Source organism: Anopheles coustani, chromosome 3, assembly GCF_943734705.1.
Source record: "Anopheles coustani chromosome 3, idAnoCousDA_361_x.2, whole genome shotgun sequence".
NCBI classification, from domain to species: domain Eukaryota; kingdom Metazoa; phylum Arthropoda; class Insecta; order Diptera; family Culicidae; genus Anopheles; species Anopheles coustani.
Window position 1 is genome coordinate 56,451,476 of NC_071288.1, and position 14,742 is coordinate 56,466,217.

General features: G+C 45.5%; 2 protein-coding genes across 2 annotated transcripts in view; one reads left to right on the forward strand and one right to left on the reverse strand.

Moving 5' to 3' along the window:
* Window positions 1–5,297, reverse strand: part of LOC131260701 (DNA polymerase epsilon subunit 2) — a 65,801-nt gene extending 60,504 nt beyond the window's left edge. The window contains exon 1 of the mRNA XM_058262500.1: window positions 5,294–5,297. The gene's annotated coding sequence lies outside the window, so the exon portion shown is untranslated. The remainder of the gene's footprint in view (window positions 1–5,293) is intronic.
* Window positions 1–14,742, forward strand: part of LOC131260503 (ETS-like protein pointed) — a 91,116-nt gene that overhangs the window by 30,899 nt on the left and 45,475 nt on the right. The window lies entirely within an intron of this gene.

The window sequence follows — 14,742 nt, forward strand, 5'->3', positions numbered from 1 at the left end:
GCAGGTTTTATTGGCTATTTTTTAGCCTTGCTCCTCCCGAAGCCGCAACGGAAAAGGGAGGTGTTAATCAAGCCGTTTAATACGCACACCGAACGTGAGAGTGCATCGCGACACCAACCGTCGATGGTAAGTGATTGTGAAAAAAAAACTCCAGCTAATGTCCGTTAACGGAAGATTAATGTCCACTTGTCACGGTTTGGGGTTTTGATAAAAGTTCGGTTGATCAAATTCTCAAATCCATTCAACGGAAGAAGTCGCATTCCCAATTTCAAGCTCCTACTAAAAATGAAAAATAAAATGAAATAACAAGGACACGCATTGCACTTACACTGCTCACAACTTTAACTGTATACTGAAAACAGCAAACGCGGTTTAAGCAAAGTGTATGGATTATATACAACAATTTATTTGCTTACATATACAGTAAAATGAAAACTTTTGAATTTGTTCAAACTTTCGATGTATTTATTTAATCTTGGTTTGAAATGATTCCGTTTCAATAAGTGATTATATCGAAAGGTAAAAGGTATGTTATAGTAGGGAAAGAAAAACAAGGGAATGGAATAAACGAAACTGATTTTCGTTCAAACTGTACGTCTCAAGTTAATTCATATTATGATCCACTCACTTCCTCTAGATATACTTTACTCATTTAAGAAATTGAATTCGATTATTTCATACTATGTTCTTACCGTTAATCCTCTATTTTTTCGTATTTGTTGCTTTGAAACTTATTGATTAATTAATGTCACAATGCGATTTGAAAACTTTATTCTAGTTTTTTCGAATGCATTTGTTTTCTATCCGGAATCGGTTGTCATTTCTGCTGCTGAAGTGGGAAAATTTTGCAGGACCCGTTTTTTAAGTTTTGTTTGTTTTTTCCATTTATAACTTTTGTTTCCCTTTTAGCCACTTTAATATTGCAAACTTTCATTCAGTCTGGGTCGCATGTTACATCGTTTCCGGTTCTTGCGTTTCCTTTGTAGATTTTAGTTTTAAGATTCAAGCCATACCAATTCAACCCTGGCCCAAATCATACGATGTAAACGGTTGTTTTTGTCAGAACACACTGCCCGACTGGAGAAAAGGAAAGCCCCAAACTACTGATCCCCAAAACGCAAGGCAATTTTTATCGGGAATTAATTCGATTATCATAATATTTATGGCTTATTTCCGAGTGATTCGATGCTGGTATCGGTGCGTTCATTCCGGCCCGGTTAATCGCCCAATTTTTCATTCGCCTTTTTTCCCATTCATTCCGTTTTTTCCATAGCGACTTTGTATCTTTCCCTCATCTCATTTCGCCAGCTACTGTTTGACTTCTTTTATTGATTTGGTTATTGCTTTGATCTTCTGTGCTCATAAGTAGAAGTGGAAACCACGCTTCCCATGGGGCCCAAAAGCAAACGATGTCAATTTTGAACAACTTTTCCTCAACCCAAAGGAAGACGAAAACAATCGAAACGGAACAAGCGGCATTAAGTGTGGCGTGCTGGGTGAAGGTGCAAAGAGCAAAAACTTGTTTCCAATTACCTAGCCTCCGTTGACGTGCGTTGTGGAGGATGCTGTTACGTTTATCTTTCTTATTCTCACGGCTTTAAATTAGCGTGTGCCAGCGATGTTTGTTTACCAAGACCGTTTTTCTCTTCATATTAAATCGTTCGTTCAACATTGGTTTTTATTTCGGCGACAAATCCTTATTCCTATTCTAAACAGGATAAACAAGAGAAACCCCTTTGTGTATCTAAAATTCGTGGATCATTTGTAACGACAGGATACTGTTTTGTTTTTACTCTACCGAAACGCCTAATTTCATTTCTGAACTGCTCGGTCCCATTTGCCGACGGATCCTAAACCATGGTTGGGAGAACACAACCGAACATTTCATTCACTGTTCGTGCTGGCGTACGCATGTACTTCTCAATATTCTGTCGCATTCAGCAAGGACAATCATAAACAACTGCTGTTGAACAGATGCCGATTAAAATAAGCTTAACGACAATATTACGCTATAGTCCAAGGATTGTGATATTACATGTGTGAACCTAGGAAAAAGGTGATTAATTATAAAATAGGGCTTCGTGTTGTTAACCGTGGAATATGAAACTCTGTTTAAAACAGTACTTCGAAAATTGCTAGAGCTACTGCTCCTACCTTGGGTACAGGTTAAGTGGTAATCGATGCCACTGAAGACCACAGTCTGCTTAATGTCATGAAATGCGCATGTTTATAAAGAATTGCCTTCAACCACGACATAGGACTGCCTTAATGTCAGAACTTCGTCAAACTTGTTGTACAGACTACAATGATGCTAATAGCTATAACGATCATGATCGTGTTGATGATGATAACGACGATACGGGCTCACCGTAAGCACAGTGGCATCGACGATCATGATGATTTAAGTCCGGAGCGGGCATCGGACCAGGTAACTCCCAGATGAAGGTTAAAATCGACCCAGGAGTAGCCGGAGCCAGGGGACGTTCCAGCAAGGCAGCTTTGTTCCCACGGCCGAGATTTCTTCTCGTTCGCCTTCCCGAGTTTCAGCAACACACACATGCACGCACTCCAATCTTGCGGCGCTCGCCCCATTCACCGCGTTTCGGCCCCATACTAGCCCTCAAACCCCCCAAATGCCTCATCCGAAACTTCATCCGCTTATCTATGTTTCTGTTTCTTTGCGTTTATTTATGGTTTTCGATCAACGGAGTCCACCACGACAGCGACGACAACAATGATGGCCGTACAGAAGACTTGGAAAAACCAAGATTCAAAAATTGCCAAAAGCGAAGCCTGTGTCTCCACACTGGTTGTGCCGTGTGGGGTGCCCTCTGGTATATGTTGTAACGTTTTATTTTTACTCCTGCTCCATTTGTTCTGTTCCTTCCATCGGGTTTTCCGCGCATTGACACAGCGTTGTGGTTGGTCTCTCTTGTGCCAACCCGCCGTTGTGTCATGGAAGTGATTTTTATGTCTGCCAAATCGATCGTTTGGCGTTGGTAACATCTACACACAGCTTTCATTAGATAAATGTTCACACGCTGTAGCATGAAACGAGATGAATCCTTGGTAACCTTATATTTACCGTAAATCAATCGCTAATTTGTAGGTTCAGGGCTAAAATTGCATGTCCCCGTGCTTTGCCCCGTGAATGCTCGTGGATGTTTCTTTATGTTTATCTTTACATAATTTATCAGGTATCTGTCTCTGCGCAGAATGAAAATGTTCCGAATTAAACTTTTCGAATCATTTGCTTCAGGGCTACATTGAGACTAGTGAACATCATTTTCCATTTTTAATTAACCCCGTGACACAATTCACTGGTACAGGAACCGAGTGGAAACGAATTCAATATTGGTGGTGAAAGAAAATCGAAACATCAATCGAACACACGCCTCGATCTCATCAGCTTTTGATTACGGGCCTAATTCGAGGCTATCGTTCTATTTGGTTCGTTGTGGTACATCGTCTTTTACCGATACGGAGTGCAAAACCCCGCCATACCGCCGCCCGATGATAGCACAAACCAACAACAACGGTGGGATAGGCCGAGCAAGCACTCGGAACGTGAAAAGGTAATTAGAAGAATAAATCCGGAAGCAGTACCGTCAGCTTCCGCCTGACGAGCCAGCAGCATCTCAGTCAATCGCGTCAAAGCTAACGCCAGCACGAAATGAGGCAGACGGAGGGTGGGGGGGGGGGGGGAGAGAGAGGGAGCAAGGAATAGTAGTACAACGTGAAATAACGATACGCGTCAAAACTGGCCAGAACATGCCGCAAAACATGCTCATTACCTGGTTTCAGTTTTTAATTAGACAACGTGCTCAATTCCATCGACGACAGGCTGACGAATAAGGAGATGGGTTCAACTCCCCAACGTCCATTCCACGGGGCAGGAAAAGCAACAACAGTATCAAGGGAGCGGAGAGGGGAGGACGATGGTGGTTCCCGAGGCAGGATACGACCGGATCAGAATGATTGGGAAAAACCTCCCACTAGCTTCTTCAAAACATACCGCCACCATTGAATTGCGCGATCAAACAAACAACATGTTTTCTATGCTCAAATGAGATCAACCAACGCATTTCCTCTTTCTAAATCTTCTCTCACCACACGCAGCACATTTCTACCACCGGCGTAGTACATTGGTCGGCACTTCACTTCCGCTTCGGTTGCAACATTCCTTCGAATAACTTTTCGCTCCAACTAGAGGCGAACCCTTTGAGTACTGCAGGGTAAAGAATGGCTCGGGGCGGGGATACGCTATTCTTTTGGCGGTACACTACATGTAAATAAATGTGTAAAATCGTCGTTTTCCAATGTTTATCCCTCGGACGACCAAACGGAGCAAACCGCATTTTTACCGCATTGACTTAATCCAATCGTCAACGTGTCGAAAAATATCTTCCGTTTCTCGTTGATTTGTTAAAAATGTGACGCCGAACCGTTCGAATGCGGCATCGACTCGCGACGGGTGCGTGTATTTGCGTGATCGCGCACGGGGATGTGATGGTGATGAAAATTTTTAATTAAATTTAACCAGTATTCCCCACCATTACGGTCACACCGGATCGGATGACGGGCCAGGAAGGAAAGGGAGAGGAAGCGAGAGCGCGCGCGCACACGCAGTTTCCGCGGCGGAGATACGTTTAATTAAAACGCGGAAGAGGAATGTCCGGTCGGTTCTTCCTCCGGTGTGTGGCCACGCCTGGAGTGCATGTGAGAGTGGATTGGGATGTGTTAGGCAGGGAGCGATTTAGGAGAACGAAGTCGGGATCAGCTCGCATCGCCCCGTAAGGCCAGCCCTAGTCATCGGGAGACCTCTAGTCCGTCAGGTGGATGGCATACACACGGGACGGCGACTAAATTTAGCGACCCTTTTTCATGAACCTTATGCGCCAGACCACCACCAGTCCAGTCGGAAAGATAGTGCCGCGGCAGAAGCAAGAGATTTGCCCGATTCCCGTTGGTCTCTTTGGCACGCTTGACAACCTGTCTGAGCTCGCCGTTCGCCGAAGAACTTTCCCATCCGTTTCAGCCTCGAGCAGGGGATATCTTTGCCTCCTGGCTGACTCTCTTTCGCGACTTCTCTCTTGCTCACCGTCCGCTTGGCGTGCAAGAAGTCGAGGTACCTAGGGGTCCTAGGCGGAAAGACCAGGGATGCCGCGGGTTGTTGCGAATGTAAGTTATTAGTGCAATTTAGAATGGATGACCCAATCGCGTTCCCGGGACGATATTCGGGTAGGGGCTGGCATAAGCGAGGGAAGTAGGGGGTCTCGAAAATCTAGAACACAACTCATAATTAATCGTGTCCGGTTTGGCTTTTCGCGTACCCCGAGGATGAAAGGTGTTTCCTACTTTGCGACAGCACTCCAGGCAATCGAGCCTGCGGGTGTAATGGCACTCGGAAATGAAGGGAAGTACTCTTGGGTGAAATGGGTCAAAGCAAAGCGCCTTCCCATCTACACGTTTACCGAAAAAAAAGACAAAAACATCCCCATGATCTGTTTGTTGTGTTACAAATTGAGCATTAGAGTACATGCATCCAACGTTTCCACTACGATTAAGATTAGGATAATTTGTAATCCGCTACTATATTTCCACCATGTTGCAGCTACTGGATCATCTTTATGCTAGAGAATTTGAAAATTAAAAAATCGCGGATTACTTTGTATTTCGAATGAAAGCCATATTTATGCTTCCTAAAATCACTGTCTTACGTTTTTATTACACTTTAAGAGACTCACACAATATATGGCATGAATGTCATTATTTAAAGTCTCACACTTATTGTCCTGCCCTTTGATTTTATTTGTCTCGTAATTAACCACACTTTTCTTTTCTTACATTTCTTTCCAGGTAAGTTTTGCAGCCGCGGAAAACGTGCGCAATTCTGAATTCTCCATACGGCCACGGGCTCGTTTATGTTGCTCCATTGGCCTAATCCATCGACACCCGATCCCGCTGTGAAACCAATAACCAAACACTTAAGTTGAACCATCGCTTACGATAACAACGCCGCGGTCCGATTCCCCCGACTAAATCCGTCGCTGATGAAGTAAATTTATCGTTTACTGTTACTGTTATTATCGTCTCCATTTACCACTCAATTAAGTGCCGTAAAATTCGGCACCTTGTCGTGTTTTCCAGCGTCGTTGGCCCTTGCAGCTTAGGGTGGGACTCCCGCTGGGCCGTGGTCTGAAGCATGCCGCCACGGTGCTTCCGCTTTGTTGCCAGTCTTCACCGCCGGCACGCCAGAATTCGGAGTCCCGCGAAGAAAGATCAAAGAAACTGTCCCGTGACTTCTTCGACGTGCCGGCGGACGCATTGAACCGAACACCTCCATTCTTTCTGTAATGAGGTGGTAAAATAAATAACAATCGAATCGCGAACGCAACGCAACGCCCAACTTTCCGACCGGGCCAAAACAAAACCACCAGGGGAAACACGACGTTGAGGGAATGTTTGACAAACCAACGAACGATCGTGTTCCTCAAACACAGATGGCGGCCTTTTAAGTCGCCATCCGCGCTGGTGGAGTACAGCATGGGAGGTTAGTATATCTATGCCTGAAAAAACTCAACCAAACAGTCCAGGAAAATCTGTCTGCAACCATTGAAGCGCCAAACCGTACAGATGTTTCTTGGGGCCGCTCCTGTGCGCAGTATTTGATTGTTCAATATTATGCTCCGATCGCCGATCATCCATACAACTTACGCTTTGATCTCTGCTGCGTCTTGTGCAGTCCTGACTCGCCCACTGCTTCCTGTGCACGTCTATCTACCCGTGTTTGACCACCAAGAAGCTGTGAGTGTGCGAGACGGAATTGCACAAGAAAACAAAAGCAACACCAAAATCCGCACACACGGTAGGAAATTGTAACACACTTTCGATTGGGAATAGAAAATAGTTTGCACAGATTGGCAAACCAAACAAAACCATCGCACAAGATATCTTCGTGAAAACTGTACCACATTTCCGCCTGCAAATGGAAAATAGTTTATTTAGGAACGATAGCGGAACGTGGAAGTATGCTGTACTTCGCCGGTACCAAAGCAAAATCTTTAGATATGCGTCGTTATTTGCTTCGTGATTGAAGTCACGTAACATTTATCTTTATCAGTGCCAGAAAAGGAAACTGCACGTTTTTCACAGATTTGTGGCAAATGAAAGTTTAATTTCGAAAACTAATATTCGAGGAACGCAAACAAATATTGGTCCATGATTTTGTATTAATCATGTTGAAGATTCCGGCAAACGTTCTTCTTAAGACAAGTTGTCTTTGAAAGGCACAACTATACAAGTCTTAGGCTATAATTTGTTACCTCGTTTTCTATTTTACTGAACACAGGAAGTAACTGATAGATAAACCCTACGGTTTAAATGCTTTAACACTTCATGATCCCTCATATCCAATTTTAAGCTATCGCGGGAATGACATTCAAGCTGACAAACCAAGTCACACATGAAGAGTGTGAACTTGATCCACCGAAGGAAGCCCAAAACGGTATAGTAGAACGTTTATCGTAGCATCTCTTCACTAGTCACTTCATCCGGCCTGTCGAACTCCCGGGTATCATCTTTACTCCGCCGCGATGAAGACACTATCTAAAACAGCCGGAAATCGGCTTTCACTGTCACCCGGCTCCAGTTGGTGCCAAGCGATCTTTCTGCCTTTCTGCAGAAGCCTATCTCGGTGGAACATAAAATACGAAGGTCACATTTTCGTGAACCACAAATCGTGGTCTTGGGAAAGGGAGTAAGCACCGGAAAGGTACCGTAAAAGACTGCTGTCCACCGCGTCCACGCGGCTCGGATCTTTTTCATTCATATTCAGTGAAGTTGGTGTGTACGCCAGTCAGGAAAACGCGACATCGTTACGGTGTACGCAATGCTTCTAGACAAGCCCCACTAGAGGTTCTCTATCCGCACGCGAGGTGCAAGAGGCCCCTACTTAGTGTGTGTGCGTATGACATCATATGTTATGTGCGTTTATATCCGGGCAATGCTAAAAATATGTTTGTTAAAAATAGTCCTTCAGATCAGTGCTGGTCTTGGCCTCCTGTACAATGCTAATTTTTCACCGTACCCTGCAGCATAAGTAAGGTGCCCCCAAAATTCACGTCACCCGCTCGGCATCACACGCATGGAAACCACCTCCGAAAACCCCATCGACGACTCCAACCGGAATCACCAGCCCGGGATCGAATATGTGATAAAATTCATGAGTTGCGTAATTTCTCCGAAAATAACTACCGCGTCGGTACAGAAGTTGGAGCAGACTCTGCCGCATCCACAACGATGTGCAGCCCCAAGAACCCGGACAGTACCACAGCAACGCCAGACAAACTGATGCCATAGGGTTTACTTCCCCTTCTATTTGTTCTTCTTTCCCGCGAAGATATAATGTTAGCACCGTTTCCCCTATCTTTTGGGGATTTTATGAATGAAATTGTTTTTAGAGGCTATTTAGTTGGTCGAACCTTATCTTACAGTTAATGAACACAATCAGTAACATTATTAGCTATTTAAATTTTCTTAAATTATATAAACTATTGGAAAAGTGAACTTTATTTAAATTATCTCAATTTTTTTACTTAATCCTAGTTTTGGAATAAATTTTATACAACTTCCTTGCCCGTAGACCGTTGGCGCAATCGCCAGAAGGCAAAAATAAAAACCTGTTTTAATACAAAAAAAATAGCACAACTTACCACAACATCGGAGAAGAGCAGCCTTGCGCCAGTCATACTCGAGTCTTGGCCGCACGCTCCTAAGTGAACATAATCTTCTCGAAAGCATATTGCCCACCCTCCTGCCCATTTCTTTCCTCTACGCCAAACAGGCTTCGTCATTACGGTGCAAGAAGTCTCTTGGCAATGCGCAGAACGGCTTGCTGCTGCTGCTGCTTCTGCCGCTACAACGTTTCTTTCCACACTCCTTCTTCACTGTTTATTATTGTTTTATCATTATTATTCTACACTACCTCTTCTGCGGTCGGGGCAAAGTTTGCGAAAGCCGAAGCGAAAGGGCGTCATCGCAGCATACGACCAGCGTGAGCGAAACGGGACGAATTCATTCATAAAACCGTCCGGCAAGATACGACTCCGAGCCGCCGGGTCGCAGCATCGCTACTCGCTTGCCGGTCCACACGGCTGTGTGTTGGGCGCGCGTACGGCGAAGGAGAAGGGCGGCCTGGTGCAACCGGAAAGACAACTTTCAAACACGACCACATACGCGCCTGCTACACATGCTCGTGCGTATTTTCATTCAATGGCAGCACAGCAGTTGCCGGGACCCTTTCCCGGCGATGGTGCGTGAGGTTTTGGGGCACAAACCGTCGCGTTTCGCTCTGAGTTGCTGGGTTATTGCTCGAACGGCTTCAGATCGCAAATCGAGCGAGTAATTGATTTTACGTATAGCAACAAATGCATAAAGCTCATATGAAATAAATTAACATTTACTTTCAAGCGTGTTGCTGGATGTTTGGGGAATTTGCGTTTCACTTTTGGAAATAAAACGTTCCCTAGATCGCATTCGCTAGTTTCAACCTTTACCGGTAAATTTGGAGAACTTTGGGAAATATCCAACATCTAATGTTGGATCGCAACGCTTGTGCTCTTCCTGTAAGCCGGCCATGCTGGATGCCCTTTTCCAAATGTAAACAACCATAGCGAGGCTGACCAGCAACAGCAGTCAAAAACGCACATCTGTTTAACGATCTTCCACACCCTCGACCGATCTTTCCGAAGCCCGTGGGAAGCTAAGCGACGGTGGAAAATTGCTGCACGAAAGCGCAGAACCTGAAGATGAAAGACACTGGCAGAAAAGCGAACGCAGCCGAAACCGCTCAGAAGACGATCTGCTATCGCGCGCTGCTAAAGCTTGCGGCAGTACGATGTACACGTTTGGTGGTGTCCAAACATACCTTCGTACACATACAAGGCACAAACACCACACATACACATCCGCACCTCGTATGTACATTTCTTTTTTCTCACAATTCTCATCTGTCCTGGATCGTGTGATCCCTGTATCCTTGAGCGAACGAAATCGTGGCAGAAACAAACATCTGCTCGAGCGCGCTCATGTTGTCTACTATGGTTGATTTGTTGGTAGTGGAGCAAGATCCTGAAAGCGAGATCTAAGGACCGGACTGCGGCTAGGTTTGCTGCAAAAATCATCGTTCGAACGTCGCATCCAGGACCATGGTACCTAAATGAATTCAGCATCATAGTCGGTAATGTACAATTACACACTCTTCAAGTGATACCCTGTGGAAAGTGGAAGATTAGAGTGTAACGCGTTTCATGTCGCCCGATCAGGTTGGATCGGGTGGCCCGAAAAGGATTCCACTATTCATTTCCCATCGTTTGTGCTTTTTGGCGATTTTCCTTCTTTTCTTTTCGTTTCTTCCATTTTCGGTGTAATTTTATACTTCCGTTCAGTCGAAACCGAAGGACGAGGGAAAACGGAACAAAAACTCCAAGCATACGTAACCGAAGGCTCGCCGTGGCCATGGGAGAGTAAACACGTCTTCTTAGTTTTCGATGTTCTCGTCGAAGCGTATCCTTCGTTCGTGCATCTCCTGACCTTCCGCTTCCTCATTCACTTCCTTGCTCTTCCTTGGACGTAGCCTTTCGCTTTGGTCTCCGCGCAGTTGGCTTGAAAGCAGAGCGCAAAGAGCAGGTACCGAAGTGATGCGGTGGTCGAGCGCTCCGGCAAGGACATTCCACGGAGCAGAAAAGGATCCCGAAAGCGTCGATGAGGATAAACGATTGGTTTATTGAACGATCTACGCTGCTCCGACCAGATGGATATTCGATCTACGTGCCTTTGTGTTTTGCCTTTCGTCGTTCTATCTTCGTTTCATCGGCAGTTCGGTTGTACAGGGGTGTTTTCTGTGCCGCTTGTTTCCAAACTGAGGAATGGCCACGGACGAAACTCTCACGATCCCATTACCCATTAATGTCAGGTGTTTTCGCTACGAGTAAGGTGTATCCATTATTTGAAACGATCGTATGGAAAGCATTGGCGAAATTCAACCTGAGAGTGTCATTCAATTTTGTTACTTAAATTCTTTAGTATTCTAATGAGCCTACAGGAATTGCCAGTTTATCATCCTTTTCCATCACTGTTCAATGCCATTTCCACTGCTTACACTTTGCCCAGATGTAACATTTAGTTTTTAATTCATTGGCTGAGAACAAAGCAAGATCCTTTCGTGCATAATTTTACTGAAAATGTATGTGTTCTAACCCCCGTTTTTTACACCTCGCTTGTCAGGCCGATCCGTCGTATGGGTGTGTCCTCGGCTTATTTCGGCTTTCAAAGCCGAATTATTTCCGGAAACATTCACACCGTTCACACTGTGGCCCAGCGGGTGGTGATCAGCATCCGACAGAAGACCCTCACCAGAGTGCTGCTTTCCTTTCCTCGAACCCGAATGCCGGAGGTCCTGTTGAACCTTTTCCATGTTTCAGGCTGCGTGAATAGGTCTCGCTGAGGTGTTTTATCCCGTGATCCAAGTGACGACGCTTGTGCTGCTAAAATGAAGCTCATTCATAGCTTACCACCATTGACGGTGTCAGTTGTTCGGAGTCGCAAATCCTTGCGTATAGGACATGATGGAGGGACTGCAAAAAATGCAAATTAGGATTAAAATTGTTGACTTTGTTGTCTAAAAGAAGAGCAACAAAAGTGTCCGTCCCCTGTTGGCCCGTTGAAGCCGGCCGGGGTGATGAAGAGGAAAAGATTTTCGACAGGTGTGAGCGAAAAGGCACGAAACCACGATTGGAAATTCATTAACCTCTTGACTCTTCCTCTGAGAGGAATAATCCAATGGGGTTTTTCTTTTGCTTTTGCTTTCAGGTTTGCTATTTTTTGCAAGGGTCGGGATGCTTTGAAAATAATAGAGAATCCGGAAGAAAGGATCAGTAATTTGTCACAAATCCTCGAAATGAGTTCCGAGTAGGGAACACAGCCTTGCTTGATCTGCAGGTTGTGGCGGATTTGAAGGTATTTAGGGACGCTACGCTGTTTTGCAGTGGAAAATGTTTTGTGTGAGTTTTACTTCGCCCTTTCTCCGCATGCCATGTCCTTATTTGTGAGTAAAAGGTAGAAATCGTTTACACTGACCTGTCTACCTTCGATACCTTTCTGGCCAGTCTCAATCAATAACAGGATTAAATACCGAAAGGGGTTAGTGAATGATACTTCTAATGGGTAAAAAAAATCTACCAATATTTTGGGCTTCGGAAAACCCCTTCACTGCAGATTCTTTCCTCTTTGTATATTCGTTTTTTTTCACGCTTATCCCGGGTTCTCGTTAGGTAAGCAGGTTGAAGGCACAGGTCACTGACTGATCTGCCATTAAAAAATGAATTCTTGTAACCTGAAATCGCAAACCCTTCAAATTCTGGAAGTGATGCTGTTTGTGTTTCTACCTCGCGACCGAAGAATTTAACGGTGGGGAAATTTTACCACCGGACAGCGAATTATTACCCCTCACTTAAGTGTTCGCATGGTCAACAACCAAAACAGCAAAACTTGTGAATGAACGTCGGGGTAGAGAGAGCATCTCGAGCCTCGGACCGATCGTGAAAACGCCACCGCACTCGAGCCACCTGAAAACGGCCCGTACCGTGTGCGGTAAGAGGGATTCCGATCGTCAACGGACGAATCGAAATGGGTACCGTGACAACGGTTCAGAGGCAGCATAGGGCTCGTTTAGTTTTATGAATGAAAGTCTCGTTCCTTCTCGTTCGCTTCCGGCCGCACGGTCTCACTTTGGCGCACTGGTAAGCGATTTCCTTCCGTCCTCTTGCTTTGGCCCACTCGCTCGAACGCGTCCGATCGGGTGATCTCTCTGTCCGATGAATGAATTTCTTCCTCTTCTTGTGCCCGCTGGCTTGCAACCCGTGTATATTATGCTCGTGGTTGTTTCGAGCTACGTTGCACCTTCTTTCCTGCTGCCATCGCTGCTGCTTCTTCCACCACCGGCAACGTCTTGCAGCTCGGAAAAGGTAAATTGTTTTCCGATTTGTCTTTCGTTTGGGTTTCTTTTATGCTCCAGCCTCATGAAAAGAGTCTGCTTCTTCCACATTCGCCTGCGCCTGCCAGCTCGCCACCGCAACTACCTTTTTCGTATTTTTCCCTCATTTACCGCTCCGGCCAAACCGTACAATCGTCTATTTTATCGACGTCTGTCCTCTTTGCTGCTGTGCTGCTATTACACGGCATACGATGGTCGGTACAATTGTACTAGAGTAGATACTACGCAGTTCGACATTACGTCGTTCGCTTTGCAGCAACCTTTCTGGCCAGTTTCATTCATGGCTTCGCCTAGCGCCAAAATGATGCGATCTAATGTACCCTGCGAAAAAGAGGGAGCCGCAATCCACCGGCACAAGAACACGTGTAAGCGATTGTTTAAAACATTCCCTTCCAACGTTTGTAGCTTCTCTCGCCAAAACCGTGATTAGAAATGATGTACGCCCGTGCGGGAATTGAGATAAATGATTGTTTATGCCGAAGTGAGCGTCTATTTTGAGTTGGGGATGTACTATATGTTCGAGATATAAGAATGAGAATTCGTTTAGCAAATGTTTCTATCGTTTCAGTCTTCTGGTTTTCATTAAACATCATTTTAACTGCAAAACCACCAAACTATAGTTATTATTGCCAATATCCAACACTTGCCTGAGGTTAAGACCAATGTTTTGTATTTTATTATGTTAAAAAAGGGCAATCTTATCCTCATGACAGGGTAAGATAAGAACCGGAACTACCTGTGCCAAGGCAACGGAACTCGCCCTACTCGGTACTTGCATTCGCGTACGTACAGCTAGAAAAGAGTACGTTCCTTCCGCGCCCTTGACTCTCTGCAGACTTGCCGGCATGCTACGATGCTGTTCAGCTGGTTCGAACCAAAAGTAGCCTGCGTTCAGGTGTACCGTGCCATCTCGCTTTTCCTCCCAGCGCCTGCCGACGATCACGGTCGGGTGGGAACGAAAAGGAAAGCTAAACATCGCGCGCACGGCGACGAGCCTTTCGGTAGCGAAGGCATCCATCGGATCAGCACTTCCGTTCGCTACAAGCCGCACACACTCCCAACAGCGCAGTCAGTTCCGCAGCGTCTACGGAGGAGTGCGTTTCGTGGTAGGGCTTGGCTTTTCCGTCCGTACTTGAAACGATCGAAAGATGTTGATGGTCGATACAAATGCGCAGACGAAGGTTCGCTTACAACGCCCATAGAAGAGAGGACCGTGTTTACCAGTTTTTCTAGATCCTCGAACAGTATGGGGCTTTGTTGAAGTCCTAAATTTTAAGAGATCAACTAAAATAGTTGATCGCGGCAAAAAATCGATGTTTTTTTATCGAGTTCTCAGCGATCGTGAGTAACTCACGCGCTCACGCGTGATCGCGCCAACTCTCTCTCTCTCTGAGAGTGAGTGCAACTGTGATTGTTTCGCGGAAGTGCAAAAGAGAACACCATACGCATGTGTACGATCGTGCCCGCTGCCCACACATATGTGTAGAGCACAAATGGGAATCCCCTTCGGCACAATTGATTTCACTTGCGAATGGTCGGATGAAGACGGAACAACAGCCAAACGACTGGCCGAGCAGAGATAGCAAGTGTATGGTTCTGCGAAGAGCAAGTGAAGCAGATAGAGCGAAAGAGTGATCACGAGAGATAGACGGGCCGAACCGTAGGCCTTGGTAGTTTGGAGTGAACGA